A 20,500-nucleotide genomic window follows, 5' to 3' on the forward strand; every position below is an offset into this window, starting at 1 on the left:
ATCTATTGGATTTTCCCACTTTACTATCTTTCTAGCACAGGGGTGTCAAAGTCCCTCCTCGAAGGCCACAGTTCAGTCGGGTTTTCAGGATTTCCCTAATGAATATGCATGAGATCTATTAGCATACAATGAAAGCAGTTCATGCAAATAGATCTCATGCATTATTCATTGGGGAAATCCTGACCTGGCTCCGGCTCTCGAGGACTAGAATTGCCTACCCCTGGTCTAGTAAATTCACCACAATAATAAAAGAAAAAAAAATCCTAATGAAAAGTTAGTTTTAAACAGTATAATGGAAGATACAGATAAGATGCTGCACAGAATAGGCTCCTCCCAGGCACCCTCTGGATTCCAGTTATTGGGAAGTGTGTGGCACAATGGTCAGTTCTACAGCCTCACCACCCTACAATTCTGGGTTCAAATCCCGTGCTGTTCCTTGTGACCTTGGGCAAGTCACTTAAGGGCAAATTCTATAAGAAGCGCCCAAAAGTTAGGCGCCGATGTAGGCACTGTTCAGCGCAATTCAAGTCAAATTGGTGCTGTTTAGTGAATCACGCTGAGTGGCACCTATTTGAGAGCGCCCAATAAATAGGCCAGCTCTAGGCACAACTAAATGTTAGGCGCCCATGCGAGTGCTTAAGCACGCTTAAGAGCAGCGATTCTGTAAGAAGACGCCTAACACATAGCCACGCCCACGCCTAACGTGCATAGCGCCTGGCGCCTTGTTACAGAATTGCGCTTTCTTGATAGGCGCCTACGTTTCAATCACGGCTGATTAAAAAGCTGAATTGGGCTTGTCGTTGAATTAAGATAGGCGCCTATCTAGTTGGGCGCCTTCGAAACAGGTGCCTGACTTTGGGCGCTGGTTACAGAATTTGGGCCTTAATGCCTCAGGTACATTAGCTAGAGTGTGAACCTAAAGAAGACACTGCAGGCGTTTATTCGGTCTTCAAGAGTGATGTCGTACTTTATTCTTCTATACCGCCACAATCAGACGATTTCTGGGCAGTTTACACTGAAGAGAGCTGGACAGTCAGCGAAGTACAAAATACAGATAGCAAAGGTACAATATATTTCCTAAAAATAGTCAAAGTAGAATTATTGTTATTAATATATTTCTATTTAGGAAATTAATTTATCAAACATAGAAACCTAGAGTATGATGGCAGAAAAGGGCCGACGGCCCAAGTCTGCCCACTCAAGAACCCTCCCTCCATCTTTTAAGCATTCCTCTGGAGAGACCCCACCTGTCTGTCCCATCGTCCCTTGAAGTCGAGCGTGGTTCTGGCCTCGACTACCTGACATGAAGAAATACTTCCTGGTGTCCCCATGAAATCTTCCCCCCCTGAGTTTTAGCGGATGCCCTCTTGTCGCCGTGGGACCCGTAAGACAAAATATTTCTTCCTCCACATCAATATGGCCCGTGATGTATTTGAATGTTTCTATCATGTCCCCTCTTTCCCTGTGCTCTTCGAGAGAATATAAGCGCAGCCTGCTCAAAACGTTCCTCATATGGGAGATTTTTTAGTCCTGAGACCATCCTAGTGGCCAGTCTTAATTTCTTTCTGAAATGCACCGTAAGACAGTCTGATTCCACAGATGTAATTACCCAACCAGGACTGCCGCTTACTTGCTTGAAACATAAAAGTCCTATCCTATCCAGAAAAGACCTGTATCTACAGGTAGATTTTTGGATAGGCAAATAAATTACAATTTCTGGTTATCCTCGTAGGGCTATATAGCACGAAATGAGACAAAAGATAGGTAGGGGCCAATCCCCAAACCAACTTAAAGCAAATACAAGAAAATTTAAATATTAGTCGTGCCTCCACGACTGTCACATATCATCATAAAAGGACCCGACACGGTCCATGTTTCGACTAGAACATCTTCCTCAGGGATCCTGAGGGTATAAGCAAAAGGATGAAAAGTTGAACAGAATGAGGATATGATTGAAGGAGTGATGAATAAGTTGAAAAGTTAATTGTGAAGGTGAAAGAGGCCAATTAAAAATGCTAATTCTGGTGGAGACCAATTACTGTGAAATGAATCAAAATATGTCACTATGGTGAGGGAAGTGATTTTTCATCATCACTTCTTCAGTCACATCCTCATTCTGTTCCACTTTCATACTTTTGCTTATATCCTCAGGACCCCTGAGGAAGATGTTCTAGTCGAAACATGGACCATGTCGGGTCCTTTTATGATGAGGCATGACATTGTATTACATCACTTTTAATGACTGAATAAACGCCTGCATCATGCATTATCTGCTCTGCAGTATCTTCTTTGTACTTGGTTTCCCCTTCTTCACTGTGGGCTGGTTGGGTTCTCCCTCTTTTTTTTATAGAGTGTGAGCCCGCCAGGACTGATAGGGGAAAATGCTTCAGTACCTGAATGTAAGCCACTTAGGTTATAAGAGGTTTATAAATGCCATAAATACATTGAATTGCCCCATTTACCCCCCATTTTGCAAAACCATAGCTTGTTTTTAGTGCTGGCCGTGGCGGTAACAGCTCCGACGCTCTTAGGAATCCTATGAGCATCAGAGCTGTTACCGCATGGGGTTAATGCATGAATTAGCATGCATTGTTGTGCTGGTGAAATAATAGTTACAGCATCCATGCACAAAAAGCATGTGCTAGTTTGCTTTTAAGATAACCACGGCAATATGCAAGACAAAGTTGACCCCCTCGCAATGCTCAAGGGCCTGTGCTGAGTGTACTCTGTAGCATAGTAGATGATTTATTTTGGCTGTGCTGTGAAATCACAGGTAATTTCCATAAGGGAAACAAGGTGGAGTGATTTATACTGGAGCACAAGGCACTACAGTCGATTCCCTTCCCCACCTCCCTTCCTGTTGTGTGTACTGAATGCTTTGCAGCAGGGTGTGACGTACTTCAGAATGCCTGGGGGGTGCATTGCATCAGTCCTGGCATGAGCTTCGTCATAATTATCTTTCTTGGGGACAAACATTAAGATGCCAAGCAATTTCAACAAGTCTTGGCGCCCGAGTGGGTGTTTCACAGCAAGGAAAGGATGGAGCAGTAAGCATGGAACAAGATCTGGGGCCAGGGAACTACTAGCCTGCAGCGAATACAAGGTCTTCCATACTCCCTGGAGCACTCAAATTAATCTTGGTCAACACTGAAGTTTTGTGGCCCTCCCCATCTTTCTTCAGTCTTCCTGATTACTGAATTACATTACATTACATTAGGGACTTCTATTCCGCCTATACCTTGCAGTTCAAGGCGGATTACAAAAGAGCTAACTGGACATTTCCAGTGAAGTTACAACAGTTTTGGGGGTTTTGTTTTTTTTTGGTTACAAGGGAGGAGAGGTAACTGGATTAATTCCGGAAGAACTTGCAAATTGGATATTAAATTGATTGTACGTTACTGTGTGATATAACAAATAGATTACAGTTAGAGTACAAATAAGATTACGTTATATTTCAGGGATCTGAATACTTGGTTGGTATTTTGGGGAGGAAGAGATTATTTAAGTGGAGGTTTTGGGGGAGAATTTATTTAGGAGGAGGGGGAAGGGTTGGGTTAAGATATCTGGATACATTTTTTGAAAAGTAGGGTTTTGATTTCTTTTCGAAAAGTTTTGAAGTCGCCCATTGCCGTCAACAGGTTGGAGATGGAGTGGTTAAGTTTTGCTGCTTGCGTCACCAGAAGGTTATCAAACATCTTTTTGCGCTGAGTGCCCTTGAGTGCAGGAAAGGCAAAAGGGTTTGGAGTTCTTCTTTGTCTTGAGGTGAGGACCTGGTTTAGGTGGTTGTTTAGATAGGGGGGGGCGGAGCCGTTTAATGCTTTGAATAATAGACAGTAGAATTTGAATTGAATGGCAGTTCCAGGCAAAGCCTCCTGCTGGTGAGCGTTGGAATAGAAATCTTTCCAAAGGGTTAATTCTCTTGCCAGGGCAATAGTAGATACATATAGCGGTATATATACATAAGGAACATAAGACAAGGCTTGCATGCTGAATGCTCTGCGCTCCTCCAATGGTCATAGAGTTCCTATGAGCGTCAGAGGTTCCAGAATGTTGCTACTCTTTGGGGGTTCTGCATGGAATGTTGCTACGCCTTGAGATTCTGCTTGGAATCTTAATACTCTTTGAGGTTCCAGAATGTTGCTACTCTTTGGGGGTTCTGCATGGAATGTTGCTACGCCTGGAGATTCTGCTTGGAATCTTAATACTCTTTGAGGTGCCAAAATGTTGCTACTCTTTGGGTGTTCTGCATGGAATGTTGCTACGCCTTGAGATTCTGCTTGGAATCTTAATACTCTTTGAGGTTCCAGAATGTTGCTACTTTTTGGGGGTTCTGCATGGAATGTTGGTACGCCTGGAGATTCTGCTTGGAATCTTAATACTCTTTGAGGTGCCAAAATGTTGCTACTCTTTGGGGGTTCTGCATGGAATGTTGCTACGCCTTGAGATTCTGCTTGGAATCTTAATACTCTTTGAGGTGCCAGAATGTTGCTACTCTTTGGGTTTCACCCAAGGTACTTGTGCCCTGGATTTGCCACTGTGGAAGCAGGATACTGGGCTGGATGGACTGTTGGTCTGACCCAGTATGGCTGTTCTTAAGCTGTTAGATGTCCGCTGGGTGCCCCATTAGAGAACTGTTCTCGTTTTGTTTGCTTTTCCTCATATGACGGCAACTCTTATCCCCAGATTCAATGAATGGCATCTGGGCAATTAAATTAGCTCAGGAGCCCAAGAGCACCAATAATTTGGGTGCTGGCAATTGGTGTTGATTGGCAACAATTTGGATTTGCACATCTTGCTAAGTGCTCTTCCATAACGATTCATGCGCAACTCCAAAGGGGGTGTGGCCTTGGGTGAGTCCGGGGCATTCACTAAAGATGCGCACTGGGTTGCGGCTGCAGGAAATCATTGCGGCCAGAATCGGCTCTAAGTGCTATTCTACACGACACCCAACAGTGGCATAGCGAGGTGAGAGGCACCCCTCCCCCATCCTCGTCTCCAACCGCCCCCCCCCTCCGCTCCTTCCCTTCTCCCGTCAGCGACGACTTCAATGTGCTCCTCACGACCCCGGTGGCTCTCCCTCTGATGTCACCTCCTATGTCTATGCATGTCTATGCATGACGTCAACGGGAGAGCAAGGAAAACGTTGAAGTTGTTGCTCGACGAGGCGAACAACTAGAGGGGAAGAGTGGTAAGAGGCGGAGGAGGGGTGCCTGGGGCAGGCCATCCCCCTCGTCCCCCCTTACTATGAATTTTCTACATGCCATTCTTTGAGCTCCCAGATTGAACTTAGTCCTTAACCCTTCATTGCCCCAGATACAAAATAAGAACTTCTATCCCGTACCTCGTATAATGACAGGGTATCAAATCCCATCCCTTTCCCCTTCTTCCTTGATAAGAACACAGTGTTAGGTGGTGGCACCCCTTCCCCGCCCTCATCTACCCCCTCCGCTCCCCCCAACAAACGCGCGCCCCCTTCTCTTCCCCATACTTCTAGTTCACCGCTGCGAGCAACACCGTCAACGCGCTCCTTGCCGACCCCTTTGTCCCTCCCGCTGTCACTTGCTATGGGCAGCACCTGGAGGCGACGTCAGCAGGAGATGACGAGGTCGTGAGGAGTACGTTGACATTCGTGTTGCTCACAGCGGTGAACAACCAAAGGTACGGGGGAAAGGAAGGGGGTGCGTGGGAAGGAGCGGGAGGAGGAGGGGTGGCCCCCCCTTATTAAATCACTGGAGCTAGGTCACTGGCTCCCACCCTCTAAAGAACTGCATCTGTACTAGTGATTCCAGGCTTTACAGATCTTTCTATCATCTTTTCCACGGTGATCATGACATATAAATAATTTAGACCTATTGAATGGCCTTTATGAAACGTGTAGACAGTGGCAGCATAGTGACGGGTTTTGCACCCACGCTGCAGAAAAGCTTTGAAGAAAGTGCGATCAGCCATTAACTGAGCAAACAGACCCAGAGCAACAAAGGCATCACCACTGCTGACGAAGCCTTTTCAATAAAATAAAGAGAAGATCATAAATTAAGAGCGCTGTTCTGTGAAGGTGAGCAAAAAATATGATGCAGATGAATAAATCTCTGCAGGACAGAACTGAATCACCAGCAGACAGCACGAGAGAAAAAAAAAGTCACGGGATGCGAATCTGCGGAGGTTCAAGGAGGCATGTGACTCAGGAATTAGGGAAAATGCGGACTAAAGCCATTTAGAAGAAATGTCCAAAACACGTCCCTCGGCAGCATGCAATAAATGCGAAGCGTTCCAAAAGGTGTACGTCTCTCCTCTCCCATAACTTCTGCAGGAGAAGCACTTGGAAGCAACCTCCCAGCATCTGCTTGGAAGGATTCAAAACAAGTCCTTGTTTGGGGATCTCTGCATTAAGTACACTTCCCCCTCCGTATTCGCTGGGATAGGGGATTAACAGAACCGCAAATACAGAAATACCGCAAATAACTTTTTCATAAGTTTATTCGCTGTTTTCTATTAAAAACCATGGTGAAACCGCGAATGACGTGGCGGGAGACCTGGCCTGTTCCTGAAGGAGAGGCAAAACACGGTGAAGAAAGTGCTGGGAATTATTGATTTTCTCTGCAAACGCTTGGAATCAGCGATTTCTCTATGCAAGCTGATGTAATTTTTTTTTGGGGGGGGGGAAGCCAGCAAGCTAAAAACCGTGAATAATCGAAACCGCGATTACTGAAACCGCGAATACAGAGGGAGAAGTGTACCTTCCGTGCATTGCCTTCCTGTTATCATCGAGAGGGCTGCCAAACAGTGGCAAGAAAAAAAGTGATCCACTCCTGACCTGGGGTAATTGTGGCTGTCTAGATCAGTGATTCCCAACCCTGTCCTGGAGGAACACCAGGCCAATCGGGTTTTCAGGCTAGCCCTAATGAATATGCATGAGAGAGATTTGCATATGATGGAAGTGATAGGCATGCAAATTTGCTTCATGCATATTCATTAGGGCTAGCCTGAAAACCCAATTGGCCTGGTGTTCCTCCAGGACAGGGTTGGGAACCACTGGTCTAGATCAAGGCATGAGGCAGGAGGGGTCACTCTCTGCTTCAGTTGAGGGCCAAGCAGTAAAATTGCGTCTGTCCTCCTGCACAGGACAGAAACATTTTAGCCAATGCAAGATTTGACCTGCACTGATACAGATTTTCTGGAAAGTAGGAGACCACTGAGGTGGTGGCAAAGTCAAAAAAACTCCTGAGATCGCCATCAAAAGCACCTCTTCTGTGGGTACCGATCCCTCCCACTATTGGGTCTGCATCACCTCTTCAGTCTCCCAAGACCTCTGATAGGGAAAAGGGCTGATGGCTATCAAACACCTGCTACACCTACTCTTAAGATCCCCATCACTCGAAAAGCTCCCAGATCTTAATTTATTTTACTCACTTTCCCTCTCTGGACGATAGAAGAGTTGGAACAGTCAAGCGGTTCTGACATAAATCTATGCAGAAGGAAACGAACTGAAACAATTTTGTAAAGAAGGCGTCTTTATCGGGCTTCAGCTATTTGAACCCTTCTTGCATCCTTTATTTGGGGGACACCTTTCCCTAAATCCTTCAGTGCTTTTCTTCCTACAAAGTGCATCCTTGCTGGATGGTGGAGCCTATTTGACAAGAGAAACCAGCTCCAGAAAATAAACAAAAAATACAAGAGGATATGTTTTAATTCTAATTTCTGAAGTCACAGTCCTTGGTAATCACACATTACATTACGAGGGGGCTGCTGAAAAGTTCTCAGCTCAATCAACAAAGTCAGGGCAGTCTCCATCGAGGGCTATACTTACTCCAAAGATTTTCCCCTTTTTTTGTTCCATTGCTTGGGCTAACTTTTCATTGGCTCCTTGCAAGTGCCAATTTCGCACCTAGCTTTGGCCACCAAACTTATGCCTCCTGAAACCAGGTGTAAATGCTGGTACACAGGTTAGGTGCACTCAGACAGTATTCTCTAATTGCCTGTGTAACATTTTGGAACACCCCTGATACACTCCTGACCACCCTTTTTTCAGATGCATGCCATGAGATTTAGATGCTGTGCCTTAGAATAGAAAGAGAATAGAAAAGAGAAGGTAAACAAGACTAAGAATGTTATAATGCCTCTATCGCTCCTTGGTGCAGCCTCGCCTTGAGTATTCCATTCCCTGATGGTCAACTTATCTGAAGAAAGATACTGTTTAGGGGAACTAGAAAAGGTTCAAAGAAGAGCAACCAAGATGATAAAGGGGATGGAACTCCTTTCGTATGAGGAAAGACTAAAAAGGTTAGGGCTCTTCAGCTTGGAAAAGAGACGGCTGAGGGGAGATAAGATTGAAGTCTACAAAATCCTGAGTGGAGTAGAACGGGTACAAGTGGATCGATTTCTCGCTCCGTCAAAAATTACAAAGACTAGGGGACACTCAATGAAGATACAGGGAAATACTTTTAAAACCAATAGGAGGAAATATTTTTTCACTCAGAGAATAGTTAAGCTCTGGAACGCGTTGCCAGAGGATGTGGTAAGAGCGGATAGTGTAGCTGGTTTTAAGAAAGGTTTGGAAAAGTTCCTGGAGGAAACGTCCATAGTTTGTTTTCTGAGAAAGACATGGGGGAAGCTACTGCTTGCCCTGGATCAATAGCATGGAATGTTGCTACTCTATGGGGTTCCGGAATCTTGCTTACTCTGAGATAATGGAATGTTGCTACTCTTTGGGATTCCGGAATCTTGCTTACTCTAAGATAATGGAATGTTGCTACTCTTTGGGGTTCTGGAATCTTGCTTACTCTGAGATAATGGAATGTTGCTACTCTTTGGGATTCCGGAATCTTGCTTACTCTAAGATAATGGAATGTTGCTACTCTTTGGGGTTCTGGAATCTTGCTTACTCTAAGATAATGGAATGTTGCTACTCTTTGGGGTTCCGGAATCTTGCTTACTCTGAGATAAAGGAATGTTGCTACTCTTTGGGGATTCTGAATGGAATGTTGCTACTCTTTGGGGTTCCGGAATCTTGCTTACTCTGAGATAAAGGAATGTTGCTACTCTTTGGGGATTCTGAATGGAATGTTGCTACTCTTTGGGGTTCCGGAATCTTGCTTACTCTGAGATAAAGGAATGTTGCTACTCTTTGGGGTTCCGGAATGTTGCTACTCTTTGGGTTTTGGCCAGGTCCTTGTGGCCCTGAATTGGCCACCATGAAGATGGGATACTGTACTAGATGGACCTTTAATCTGACCCAGTAAGGCAAATTCTGAGTGATGCCAATTAACCGCAGTGATTGGTCATTAACACCCAATTATTGCTAGTTAAGGGTTTGTAAATCAATTAACTTGTTTATGCATCTCGGGCATGCATCCAAATTTAGATGTGCAAATTAGGGCACTTGTATAGAATCCAGGGGTTACTGCATAGGTACCACTTTGCATGCCTAGGAAGATACTGTGGGTACACCCAAGCCTGTGGTTTTAGCGCAGCCTGCTTGCCCCACTCCCATTCCCTTCTAAAAGTACTTCAGCTGTACTGATCCAGTCCCCCTAGAAGACCCCCATCTGATCTGATCATCTGAACACCTTGAAGGAAATAAAAGTAAACAAAGCCATGAGGTTAGATGGGATACATCCAAAAATATGGAGAGAATTCAGAAAACAAAATGCTGCTGGGACCTCTTTCAGATTGATTTAGTAGCTCCCTGGAGGTGGGAGTGGTTCTGTAGGAAAGAGACAAGCGAATATGGTCCTGCTTCACAAAAGTGGGGGCAGGGAAGATGAGAGGAGAGATCTACAGAAAGTAGAACAGTCTGCTCTGGTAGTTAACATTTAATACAAAGAAGTGCAGAGTGATGCACTAATTGATTTATTCTTCATTTTTATAACCCAGAACGGGTTACAATAAAATGAAGCACTTAGAACTTCGCTAACTGTCCCGAAGGCTAAAGTACCTGAGAAAACAATGATGAAATAGTAAAGATATAACAATATTCCAAGAATGAGACGTATGAGACAGGAGGAGAGAAATTGACAACCCAGCTCAGGAGAGGGACCTCGGAGTGATGGTGTCCGAGGATCTGAAGGCAGTAAAACAATGTGACAAGCCAGTGGCCGTCACCAGAAGGATGCTAGGGTATAACTCTGTAGAAGTTGGTGGTGAGGCCCCCTTGGACTACTGAGGCCGTATCCCGCTCAGCATATAACATAAGCAGTCCAGAGATAAACACTGACAAAGGTATGAAGTTTGCAGCAAAAGACATATGAGAAAAAGGCTCGAGGATCTGAATGTGAATACCCAAGAGAAAAGGAGGGGTGAGGGAGACATTATAACATTTTATTGAAGGAAATAAGATATGATATAATATTCATAGATTTTCACTTCTATTAGATTCACAATTATTATATTTTCAGATATATTTTTATCATTCCTTCAAAATATTTTCCAAACGACCCATTGCAAAACATCTTATACCCCCCCCCTACCGAAAGATCATCCTAGTTTTTGGCATTGGAGGATCCAACGCCATCGTTTAATTTTGTTTGAGGTTAGGGAGGTGTGTAAGTTTCCTAGAAGAACAAGATTCTTTTTGAAAATATGGGACCCCTATATTCAAAATCTTTCCCCCAGAGCACGAAGTATGATTATTAATATTCTACACTGAAGCTTTGGTATACATTATTACAATACCTAGTAATATGTGTCATCTTCCATTCAGGGGGGAGGGGAGGGAGGAAAGGGGGGTATGCCGACATTTAAATAGTTGAAAGGTTTCAAGTTTATTAGTGATTGGATATATCGCTTTCCTAAGGTTAAAAATTTAAAAACAATAAAAAAGGGGGAATTACATACAGGAACACACTGTCAGACAAATCACATAAACAGCTACACTGGATACAAAAGGGAAAAAGGGTGGGATTACATTGCTTTAAAAAATATTTAAGACAGTGGTGGGAAGGGAGAAATCAAAAGGACCTGCTACGAAGTTTATGCCATGCTCGGGGTCTAGGTCTCCCTTTGAAGCTTTATATCTTTTGCAGAGAAGGGGAAGTGATTGAACTGGAGGACATGAATTGAGGTTGCCAGGGGGGGGGGGGGAAGGGGTTGACTTAGGAGTCATGTCAGGAAGTTGTGTTTCACAGAGAGGGTGGTGGGTGCCTGGAATACCCAAGACCAGGAACAGAATTCAAGAATGCTTGAGATAAACGTGAAAGAAAAGGGAATGAAAAAAGCAAAACTTAGCAGTGCTTAGATGACAACTGCAGTAATTGGATGTCTGCTTTACTTCCTCTGGTCTGTGCCCTGAAAATAACTAGGAAAGTTCAGTATCAGTTTTGCATATGTTACAGTAGATCACTTCATATCATATGCTATGAATGTATTGTGTTGGGCGGACTGGACGCACTGGATTTAGACTTGGTGAGGGCCTATGATATATAAAGCTTGAAGGTTGTGCAGGTCTTTTATCTGCCATCATCTACTATGTTAATATGATAATCGCCCTAGAAAAACCTACCCAAACTGACCTGCACCCCTCCCCAGAAGATCCCACCTCCAAAAGCCCTTGCCCCTGAATGGTGAAGCTCTTGCTCTCACTCCAACCCAACCTTCCATGACCTATGACCCCTTCCTTTCACCCCTGGGCCTTACCCAAGGCAGCACTCTGGTTATTTAGAGGAATGGGGTGGGCGTGGTCATTCTCCATTCCTGCTCCATCTGTCAAAATGGCACAGAGGACCCTTAGTGGTAGTACTGTGGTACTACAGCTAATGTTTAGCTTTCCATATAAGGGTGCATAACTCCTCTGCTCCACCCTTGTGGAGCACAGCTTTTCTACTATGCTAGATGATTTTCTAACATGCAGCATCCCTTGGTATGGGCTTAAGCGGCAGGAAGTCAGCAGGGTGCCCTGGTGGCTGACGTGGCACTTCTGCGCATGGTCACTTCACAGAGCAGGCACAGAACTGCTGAGTGTCAGAGGCCAGAGCAGCCTGCCGACTTCTGTTGCTCAGACAGTGTGGACGATTCAGCTGGTGGGGCCTGAGCACCTCCACCATCAAAGGTGTGATCGGGGGAGGGGGCAATTGCAGCAGTAGGAGTGGGGGCAGTAGCAGGGGGGCAGCAATGGTGGCAGCGCTGAGAGGAGATGCTTGGACCCTGTCTACCTTTGTCCCCTCCCCCCAAAACTAACAACATCTGGTTACGCTCTTGGTGCAGGCTCAGGCCATAAACCCCACACAACTTTCTTTACTGACCATTTGTCCATGAACTAACATAGAAGCCCCTCCACACACCCCAGAATCTTATTCAGGAATGATTTTTATGTAGCACAATTGTAACTGGAATCAATCTTCAGAAAGTGTTATGTTGCAAATATAAATCATTTTAGAATTATACAGATCTGTGGGGCTAGCCATTGAATGATGGGAAGGGGGTTTACTAACACCGCTACTTATCATGTCTATAGCGCTGAAAGGCGTACGCAGCGCTGTAGACGGTCCCTGCTCAGAAGAGCTTACAATGTAACTTGGACAGACAAGACATGACATAGAACAGGGGTGGGCAACTCCGGTCCTCGAGGGCTGGAATCCAGTCGGGTTTTCAGGATTTTCCCAATGAATATGCATTCAGATTTATTTGCATGCACTGCTTTCAATGCATATTCATTGGGGAAATCCTGAAAACCTGACTGGATTCCAGCCCTCGAGGACCGGAGTCGCCCACCCCTGACATAGAGGGTAGGGGATGCAGGGCCAAGGTGAGAGGAGTTAGGAGTCAAAAGCACTCTCAAAGAAGCGGGCTGACATTTATAGACGGTCCCTGCTCGGAAGAGCTTACAATCTAACTTTGGACAGAAGGACATGACATATAGCATGGGTCTCAAAGTCCCTCCTTGAGGGCCGCAATCCAGTCGGGTTTTTAGGATTTCCCCAATGAATATGCATGAGATCTATGTGCATGCACTGCTTTCAATGCATATTCATTGGGAAAATCCTGAAAACCCGACTGGATTGCGGCCCTCAAGAAGGGACTTTGAGATCCTTGACATATAGGGTTGGGGATGCAGAACCCAAGGTGAGAGAAGTTACGAGTCAAAAGCACTCTCAAAGAGGTGGACTTTTAACTGGGCCTTGAACACTGCCAGAGACGGAGCCTGCCGTAGGGATTTGGGCAGCTTGTTTCAAGCATATGACAGAGCAAGGCAAAAGGGACGGAGCTATTAGAAATCATTTCTTTCATCAGAAGAATTTCACTGTTGAATCAGTGCATAATCTGTCTACATTTCTCCTTTCAGTCACCTTTTAGCGCTGGGAGTGCAGCGGTGCATCCCTTTGATGAATCAGCATCTTTCCCCTGTTATCGGTGCTGTGTGCAGTTCTTTGGTAAATTAAGACCTGTTGCAGTGTATACGGTATTTTATGTTTTCAACCTTTCAAATTTGAATATTGATGAATCACATGATTAGAAAGTGGCAATATTACAAATGTGACATCTGGGTTATGGTCTCCTGCCTTAAACTACTCATTCTGTGCATATGATAGAAATAATATTTCCTTATTAGCAGATGTATCTCTTGAAAATGTGCTTTTGGGGTTTTTTGCTTTTTTCTAAGCCACCTTTCAATCATTACAATTAAGACGCAGTAGCATAATAGAATTGTAAACTGTTACTAAGCATTTACTGAATTTAGCAAGAGTACGTGTTTTAAAGTAATGTAGATAATATATGATCTCAGTGGGGACGGGACAGATTTAAGGCATTACTAGCTGATTTAATATTTTAGAAGCTACTGGAAGGAAATGGGAGAAAAGCATTAAATCCAGGTAAAATGTTTTCCATGAAAGAGAAGGGAGGCAGTAGCACTGGACTTAATGCTTTTCTACCATTTCCTTCCAGTAGCTTCTAAAATTGTTCTAAAATATTAAATCAGCTAGTAATGCCCCCCAGATATTCCACAAATTATCCCCTTGCAACTGTGAAAACGTACGAAGGAATCCCAGTCTTATAAACCAACTTTTTGAAATGATTGGGGAGTGCGGGACTCTCTTGCCTTTCCTTAGATTCAGTGAAGACATTTTCTCTGTACTGGGGTCAAATCCCGGTGCTGCTTCTTGTGAGCCTGGCCAAGTCACTTAATCCTCCAGTGTCCACTGCTTTGAATGTCAGCTCTCAAATGCCAAAGCCACATAAAGGTGATATAGAAGCCCCCCTTCCCTTCCCCTCAAGCACCCACTGTTCTAATTCTGGGATACCAAAACTGGAGAATGTGTCATGATGGGGATTCCTCAGTTTCCGGGATCTCAAGGAAAAAAAATCTAATTAAGGAACAATGAAACTCAGACCCAGTTATTATATGTGAGTAGCTGCCCAGTGCATAAGAACTGCCATACTAGGTCCATCAAACCCAGGTCCCAAGTACTAAACAGAAACCCAAAGAATGTCAGCATTCTGGAGCTCATGTTGTGATGTCATAATGCCGCATTCCACCAATGCCTAAGAGCCAACCTCATCAGTGATGTCACAATGGCTTGATTGTCCTCTAATTGGCTCACATAAGAGCTGCCATATTGGGAAAGATCGAAGGTCTGTCCAGCCCAGGTCCCAGGAACCTACTAGATCCCAAGTAGCAAAACAGATTCTCTCTGGTTTCAGCAGTTCAGAATCTTTTCTACAAAAGAAGAGGCGCATGGATTTATAATCCCCAACAATATGCGTTTTGTTTTTATTATTATTATTACAACTGCAACAGCTCAACCTAAACAAACTTCCAAAAGTATTTTGGCAGATGAAAACAGTTTACATAATCTTCGACTGGGTTAATGAGAATGTTCCTTGGCGAGCACACAGATGCAAAGAAGACTTTAGGCTCTGCCTCAGATCCACGCCTTTATTTTTAATGTTTCCAAACAAAGTGGTAAGAATTTGGAGCTTTTGCAAATCTGGGATTCCTGCTATTTTATTTTTGCATGGCACGATTCAAAAACGATGCATAGCTGTGGACCATATAAGAGCCGCGTTAACATCCACCTTCAAGCCATGGGGTGATATTTCAACTCAATTGACATTAGTGGAAGAAAATGCAAAATATTTGAATGTTTCTCTTGTCTTTAGGAATGATACGACTTCATTCTTAGAAAGCTTCATGAATATAAAATCCTCCCAAATGGAGTGAGAACTTTTGTAGCCATAGCAGAGAGAGATGGGGACCAGGGTTGAGTTCTGGTTCAGTCAGTGGACGGTGGTGTTTACCTGCAGGCTAGCTTCCCAGTTGACCAGTTCTCATGGACTCACCTCTGCAGACTCTTAACCTGTTCATTCCAGAGCCCCCTGTCATTTTTGCAAGACACACACCATTCATGAAGTATGCACAAAGAGAGGGAAAGCTTGGTTCTGCAAGCTCCGTCTCCTGCGTGGGGGAGAATAAACCAAAAACAGACGTCTCGGCAATTTGAACTTTATAGCTGGATGTTTTTATTCATGATTTTCCCCCCAACATTTTAGAATAATTCACTGTTGCAGCATTCATTTCCAGCTCTGTGCTTCAAAGGCCGAGAGGATCCACGGTATGCAAGGAGTGGTTTTGTATTGGGGGGGACACGTATGATGTGGAATAAAGTAGGTTTTCAGGTTTCTTTAAAAATTGGATATACCGCCTTATTAAAATTCAAAGCAGTTTTACGTAATATAAAAACAAAGTATAAAAAGAGCGTACGTGAAAAACAAATGACAAATAATGCCACAATCAAACGCACTGACATACATTAACTTACCGATACAAGATGGAGATGGGCAGAAATACAGTTTGTATAAAGAGAAAGAGAGGAACAAAATATAAATAGTCTACGATAATGTAAGATAAGCTAAAATGATTAAAATATGGCAAGGAACAGATTTCCATTACTGTCCTTAAAAGTTAGAAGTCACAGAAAGTTCCCCGCAGGGACCCTGAGGAAGGGCCTAGTGGGCTCCTGGCTTCAAACCCTGGCTTGTGTATTTGGGTCTTTCTGGGGCAGTCCCGCTTACAATGAAACTGCGAATAAGGCTCTTTTCCTTGGAGAAGAATTATGAAACAGATGGTCTTTGAAAAGGCCCTTTTTTTCATTTTAGAAATCTGTCAAGCAGTAACTGGTACAGTAACCAGACACTGCTTTAGTTAAAAAAAAACATAGGTTGAGCTTTGGTTTTGTTTCAACCCCCACCCCATCCCCTCCCTGAATTGACGAGACTCTCTTGATTAAAAAGGGAAAAAAAAAACTCCATTTGATCGGGAGCAATCTGCAATCAATAAAAGATGAGTCTTTAATATTTATGAATTATATTCGCAAATCATTTTTTCTGCTTTGCATTCTTTAAACAAATAACATGAGATGGATTAAACGTCGACTAGACGGGTCGGCAGATTTCCCAGCTTAGAGTCTCAGGGATCTTCCAGACACCATGCAGGTGGGTTGGGGAGAGGGGAACCCCCCAATAAATGTCACCTGTAGACACATATAGGGAAGTTGTGTCAGCAGCCCGTAGTTCTCTCTGCCCGACTGACACATGGTCACGGCACTCTAGATTTGCTTTTCAAGAACAAGCCTGCCCCCCCCACCCCTCCCTTAGTCTGATTGCAGGTGCTGATTAAAACTGCTCAAAGATACTTCAGCTAAAAATGGGCATCAGGATACCTAAAAAAATGGACCTGAATCTGCTCAAACTGCTCAAATTGAAGCTGGAAGCAGACGGCAGGGTCTGATTGGGGGAGGGGCAAGGAACCAGTTGAATTTCGATCCGATTTGGAACAGATCCAAATCCCCGTCCTAGGCAAAGCGCTTTGGATTCATTGGGAGAGCAGGAAGGGTACGATCTCCACCTATAGGGGGCGCTGTAGGGCAAATCGTGTAGTGACAGTCCCAGGCCTAGGACATTCCGTTTTGGATTTGCAATTTGGTGTTAGCATGTGCTAATGACCTCATGTATTTATACAGCTGTCTAAAGGTAAATGATAAATATGGCTGAACGTGTCTTAGAGAATGAGAATACCTCCCTCTATTAATCTACAAATGCCCTTGTGCGAGATTGGGAAAGAGTGGGGGATGGGGAGAGATTGGCTGCCTCACAGGCCATATTGTAAAACAGTGTATTTTTTTTTAATTGCAACAGACTACAAACACACAAGCCTGTTCAAGTCTAAAGTGGGTGCATCTATCTGTTTCCAGACCCCCCCCCCCCCATGGTAGGTGTCAGGGCCTGGGATCCAATCGCATCCTGAAAGTCTGATCCCAAGCAGTGCAGCACCGGTTGCTCTGGATGGAAAAGTACCGGCACAGTCAGGTGCACCCCAGGCAAAGCAGGTTTTTCCACTTCCAAGCAGAAGTAGTTCAACAAACTCTCGGGTGCAGGAGGGTCCCATCTACTCTTCCAAACTGGCTGGAAACGGGAAAAGAGCCCCAAAACCCACAATATTGTCTTATGGGGGGGGGGGGGGTCACTCCTCATTAAAATTACTGGATATCCTTAGCACAGAATTTGTTAAATCCAGTAAAGCACAAACCACCTTTTTTTTTTTTTTTTTAAGGACTCACATTGATTAAGTAAAATAAAAGAATAACAAAACCTAGCAATGCAGAGAATCTTCCCAAAACCCAGCTCCTGCCCATGTGCAAGGGAAATCCTGAAAATACCACATCGTCCATGCAAACGAGTAGACGGCTAAAATCTAGCGCAGTCTAAAAATTCTTCTGGGTTTTTAGTTCAGACCAGCAGCAAAGCAGACGAGGCAAATGTAGGTCATTCGCCTATTTCTTCCTGTCCGGATTATATCTACAGCCGTGCTCAAATGGAATCCGTTTCGCGCCCGGTATCGGACCTCGCGGTCATTTCCCACTTATGCGCGTAAACAAGCCATTAGCGTGCGATGTACTGCTTCTAGCCACCCTTAAGTCCTGCAAGAGCTGCATCTTAGTGCTGGGCAAATTCTTTGCTTTGCAGATCATCTTTTCAGGAATCCTACCCCCCCCCCCCCCCCCCCCAGCGTTCACTAAATCCTGAAGGCACTTTTCTGTTATTCCCTGGCACAACCGCTGCACAAAATACACGTCCCCGGCTCTTTGCGAAAGCTGGTGGAAGGGCCTGGGATTCTCCCGTCCCTTGCCCGATGCACCCCCCCCCCCCCAACACAAAGCAAGCACATTTCATGAAAGAGCAGACAAGTAAGAAAACACTTACAAGACGGCCTGCATGGAAAGGAAAACCCCCCAAAGCGGGACAACGGGGCACCAAGAGATCCAGAGCTGCGGCCGCTCGCCGGCCCAAAAGCTTGCATTGTGGGGAGGGGGCTGCGGGGAGGGACCCAGTGTGCGTGCTTAGACGTGCAGCCCGGGCGCTCAGCCGGGACTCGGCGCCTATGTCACCGCATAGCAAATGAGTTCTGAGAATTCCGAAAGCCGACGTCAGCGCCTGCCAGCGAGCACGTGACCCGGCAGCCGGAGCGCACCAAGTGCGCGGGGGGAGCCGGCCGCCGCGCCCCGCCCCGGGCCGCCCCCCGCCGCCCTCGGGGGGCGATCGGGGGGCCCGGCGGGGCCGCCGCCCCCCGGGGCCGCCGGGGGCCGCCGGACAGCAGGGGCCAACGGGCGGCCCGGGGCCCGGGGGCCCGGCCGGCTGACACGCGATCCTCCCCCGCCTGGGAGAAATGGAACGACCGGCAGCTCAAATTCCGAGAATTCAGCTCGCTTGATTCTTAGAACTGGGGTTCTTAGAAGTGGTGATGCAAGGATTTTCTAGGAAAGCCCGACCAGGTGATTGTTTTCCCTCTTTCATTCTTGCTTTTTTTTTTTTTTTGCTCTCTTTCTTAGCAGGTGGTGCCGAATGCGGACAGGGAACGGCTGCTTCGGTGCAGGGGGAGCCGCTGGCTTTCTTGGAGGACGTGTTGGGCGCGCGTCCTGCCCGCCTTCTCTCGCTGCTGCCCGGGAGCCCGCAGCATGCATGTGCGCTGCTGCCGTCTCCCTGGCGCGGGGGGCCGCGCGCACCTGCCCGGCCCCGGGGCTTCCCGAGCCAGACCGAGTGATTGCAGCAAAGGGAGGGGTGGGGAGGTCGGGGGCATAAGGAGCCGGTTGGGGAACCGGTTAAGGAAGCGAGAGATGGTTGGTGCAAAACGTCGGTTCGGCTCCGGGCAGTTGGAGGTAGTTCTGGCCCTACCGGAGGGGGTGGGGGGACTATTGCAGGAAAACAACAAGCCCCCACTTTTGAAATGCTCCATCATAACTGAAGATAGCGGGGCTCCCCCAATTTTTAGACTGCGCGCAAAATTGTGCGTGAAACGAAAACTTTGCACGTTCTTTCCAGGCAGCTAAACTGCAGACGTTTTAATGGAAATAACATCTCGGATGTGGGACCGGGAACCCCGGTGGAAAAGAAAGTTCACCACAGAGTCAACTTCTAGTGCGTAACAGGATGCGGGTTTAAGGGGTTTTATTGGGGGGGGGGATCTTTGTATATGAACGTCTATATTTATATCTCTGCCATATAGACTTCCAGGGGCGGCTCTAGTTAAAAAAAACAACAACTCTATTTACTAGTCGAGAGATTGGGCTTGTGCCAAGGGCTAGTAAATCATTTTCAGTCCAAACTGAAGTTCAGCTGGCCCAAAGCCATGCGCTATTCCTGGAGGTATCCTGCAGGATCGTTTCCACATTGGTGGGGGGAGGAAGAAAATAAGTCAAATGGATCTACGCAACGTTTTTAGGGGGTGGAGGGGAAGAAATGGGGACCTAAAAGGGGGGGGGGTAAAAGTCTGACAATAAAGCATGTCAGCCGTCAGACCACAGAACAGCTGTAGCTTCTTCATAGAGCTGATCTTGTTTAAACATTGCGCGGATCTATTTTTATGGCGCGCAGAACGAGAAAAAATTATGGGAAACCCTAATGGGGGGGGGGGGCAAACTCTGCATTGGGGGAATTCGTAGCAGAATCAGTGCCTTTTGCAGATGGGCTGGGGGAGGGGCAGGGAAGGATTGACTGAGATGGATTGACGAATCCTTTCCCGTTGCAGAGGTGCTGAAATCTTAATCACAAAGTTGTATTTTTTTGTTGTTCAAATGTTTCTTTTTTTGGGGGGGGGGGGAGGGGGTAGTGGTTCATGGCTGATGGAGCTGTAGCGACCTCCATTGGCTCTTGAAATAATAATAATCATAAAATAAACTTTTGCTTGGAAATGTGTTTTATTTCAAACCTCTCCAGAACGGGGCAGGGACTCATTTGGGTGGGGGGCAAACTGTGCACTTCTTTAGAGCGAAAAACTTTCTTGGGGGGTGTGCCCGGTTATATACATGGTCTTGTAATTAGCTTTTTGCTGACTGCTGGAAAAGTGAGTAAATCGAATGGAAATCGGACCTGGCCAGGTCGCCCTATCGGACTCATTTACAGCCAGGCAGTGGATGATGCAAGTTGGCCAGCTGGTTGAATATAACTGCAGAGCTTTAGCATTTGGCTGGGACTTTTTTAGGAAATTGTTTTCCCTAGTAAGATATAGGTATGA

At 45.6% G+C, this 20,500-nt stretch overlaps 2 protein-coding genes across 5 annotated transcripts in view; one reads left to right on the plus strand and one right to left on the minus strand.

The window, feature by feature from the left end:
• LPP (LIM domain containing preferred translocation partner in lipoma) overlaps positions 1–18,252 on the minus strand; it is a 715,450-nt gene extending 697,198 nt beyond the window's left edge. The window contains exon 1 of the mRNA XM_033958126.1: positions 18,193–18,252. The gene's annotated coding sequence lies outside the window, so the exon portion shown is untranslated. The remainder of the gene's footprint in view (positions 1–18,192) is intronic.
• A 387-nt stretch (positions 18,253–18,639) lies between these two features.
• BCL6 (BCL6 transcription repressor) overlaps positions 18,640–20,500 on the plus strand; it is a 32,560-nt gene continuing 30,699 nt past the window's right edge. For 2 of the 4 annotated variants that reach the window (XM_033958273.1, XM_033958277.1), the window contains exon 1: positions 18,640–18,761. The gene's annotated coding sequence lies outside the window, so the exon portion shown is untranslated. Of the gene's footprint in view, positions 18,762–19,078; positions 19,405–20,272; positions 20,495–20,500 lie in introns of those variants that run through there. The other 2 variants (XM_033958274.1, XM_033958276.1) reach the window with 2 other exon arrangements.

This window comes from Geotrypetes seraphini, chromosome 9 (assembly GCF_902459505.1).
Source record: "Geotrypetes seraphini chromosome 9, aGeoSer1.1, whole genome shotgun sequence".
NCBI lineage: Eukaryota > Metazoa > Chordata > Amphibia > Gymnophiona > Dermophiidae > Geotrypetes > Geotrypetes seraphini.